Below are 3251 nucleotides of genomic sequence, written 5' to 3' on the forward strand. Positions count from 1 at the left end.
GACAAAAAAAAACACATGCTAGAACCTTTAGCCACATTTATTCAATTCGTGTGACAAAAACACAGTTGTTCGAAACCGTTAGCCACACTTTAACATAAAAAATGTGAAAATTACTAGCCACACTTAGAAAAGTTTTGCCGAATGTGATCTATGACCACAATAGGTTTCAATGATGTGGCTGAATTGTAAGTCCCCGATTCCGGTGCCCTACTTTGGTGTTGGATTTACTCTTAAACACATTCTAAATATCAGAGTTAATTAAAACTTTTTGCGGAATATAAAACTTCAATCATATATTACATAATCATTCAAATCTTTTCAGAACATTTAAACTTTTGTCCTTTAACATAATAAATAGTTATATTAAAACATCACATTCTTCTAAAGATGCTAGCCTCTTCAGTCCAATGCCATGTGTCTTCGTTCAAGTGAGTTGCATCAACCTATTCACCTGCGTGCATACTAAAAGTCAGCTACGTTAAGTGAGTTCTTGTTAATGAGGTAACATAAAATACATACACTTACCTTGATATATGCATCTGAAGATACATATTAAATTCTTTACTTACTATCTTTCTTTCATTCATTCATACATACATACATACATACATACATACATACATACATACATACATACATACATACTTTCACACTACATACATACTATCTTTTCTATCTCAAATATTATTAGGGTCTATTCCCTTCTTTTTCTATCTCAGATACTATTAGGGTTTGATCCATCTCCTTTTCTATCTTAGATATTATTAGGGTCTGATCCCTCTTTCCTTCTTTATCTCAGATATTATTAGGGTCTGATCCCTTTCCTTCACTTCAACTATACATACATTTCTTTAGATGCCCCTTTCATGTATGGAATACTTCCATACATACTTCTTATATCATTTATACACATTCACAAATCATACCTTTCATACATATATCATTCATACACATTCACATATCATATACTCCATATATATCATTCATAACATTCACATATCATACACTTATCACTTAAGGTAAGTGTATTAACTATTCACATTAAGTATGCACACAGCCCCGAAAACATAACAAGGAAATGGGGCTAGAAACTCACGTGTGTGTTGTATCTTTCTGAGTTAATAGTGATTCCTTTCTTTAACTGGGCTTAGCTAACTGTATATCAATTATATGTATCAGTTAACTAACCCTATGCACATCATTCAAGTTTCATTAGAAACTGATAAGTCTGGGCTAATAAAATTTCAAATTCTAATCGAATAGTCTGCTCATTCGAATGGCCTTCTGATCAGTTTAAACTTTCCATTCGAATGGGTTATCCATTCGAATGGGTTTATCCATTCGAATTGGTTATCCATTCGAATGGAGCCCTTATGCGATTGAACTCTTCATTCGAATCATCATCCCTTTGCTTCAGTATCCTTATTCGAACGGACTCTTTATTCGATTCAAAGATGTTTGTACCTTTTCTTATTCCTTTCTTCCTTTTCTTTCATTTGAATGCTCTCCATTCGAATATTATCTCATTCGAACGTCATGTATCGGTATTCGAATGCCAGTTCCGCATTAGAATACACCCACTGTAGGCTATTTATGCTCCTAATATCATTATTACTACATATTTTAACATCCATTCTCCTATTATAGCATTATATCACCTTTTAAACGTTTCCATTTCTTCCCTTGACTAAAATCTAGTCCGTTTATTCATAAAGCTTGAACCTTTTTTGGTTCCAAACCCGTTTAGGCTAGATCTAGGGTTTTTACATGAACCGTATATACTAACGAGTTAAATAATTCAATTTTAAACATCAAGTTTACACTTTTATAGTATAATAATACCCGACTTGCCTTCGTACCAAGTCTTAGGGCCAACCGTTCATAAAAACATAATCTTTATACATAACACGTACCTTTTTGACGTTTTAGGCTACAGATTAGCTTCAATATGTGCTTCTAACTTGCTTCTTGCTTGTATAATCAAGATCTATCACGAACTAGCCTCGGTTTTGGCTTCGGATCTTGAGCCGTGATATAGAGAGTGTTTGTGTGTGTTTTTGAGTGTGTAGGGAGACTAGAAGATAAGAATGAGGGTTCTAGGGTTTTAGGGAGGTTTAAGGAGTATTTATACTCTCTTAAGCCTATGGACCTAATGCCCATCACCATCCCTTATTCCATCTTTCAATAACCAAGTTCATTCTATTTTATTTTATTTAACTTAATTATATAGTAACACGCTTTTAAACAAACACAATTCTTTTTATTTATTACTATCAAAATTAGGATGTTACATGAGTGCTAATACATATTGTCACACTTACGGGTCAATGTGACCATATAACATTGTTTGTTAAGCCACATATATGCTTTTATGTGTGACTTAAGGCTAACGATGACATTAAAACAAAATGTGTGATCATTAACATTTAATGGTCACACTTTAATTATTTCATATGTGGTTAAAAGCTAATATATATGGTCACGCTTACGTTTTTATGTGACCACAAAGCATTAATTGATAGTCACTTATAATATTTGATGTGTGGCTAAAAGTTAATATTGACATCAAAACAACAAATGTGACTATTATTAGTTAATGGCCACACTTTATGCTCCATGTGACCATCAGCTTCACCTCCTCCCAATTACAAACCTAATTCATAAATATCGATTGAAGCTCATTACTCTTCTTCATCACTTTGCTTCTTTCTCCAAACTTCATCAACCATCCTGCGATCAAATCTAACGGGGGTTTCAATCGGAGTAACATGATTGCAACTTGAAGTTATTGTTGTTCGATTCGTCCTTCAATCACACTGTATGTGATTCAAGTTCCATCCATTTTCCAAAGGGGTTTTTTAAATTGAATTTGTTAGAACTTTGGCTACTTTTTTTTATATAATTTACAAAATGATATGTCCAGCTTCATATTCAGATATATAGCTAAAAATATTTAGCTTTATACCTTAAACTAAAAATTATACAGCAACATCAAACTACAATTTCTCCAGCAACATTAAAAAAAAAAATTTTAATCAAAAAGATTTAAATATACTAACATGATCAAAGTATATAAATCCACGATTAACTTGTATGTAAGATTGGGCCCTTCAAAATAATCTATCTAACAGTTTCGGCATGAATCTCATAATCAAATCATCAAGTTCATTTTGTGTAGCCACCGTCGAGCCTTGCCAAATCCGAAAAATAAATACATACAACTAGAACAAACAAACCAAAATCGGTTCAAA

The sequence above is a fragment of the Bidens hawaiensis genome, unplaced genomic scaffold (assembly GCF_021521415.1).
Source record: "Bidens hawaiensis isolate Kalapana, Puna unplaced genomic scaffold, B.hawaiensis_p1.1 tig00034600_1, whole genome shotgun sequence".
Taxonomy (NCBI): domain Eukaryota; kingdom Viridiplantae; phylum Streptophyta; class Magnoliopsida; order Asterales; family Asteraceae; genus Bidens; species Bidens hawaiensis.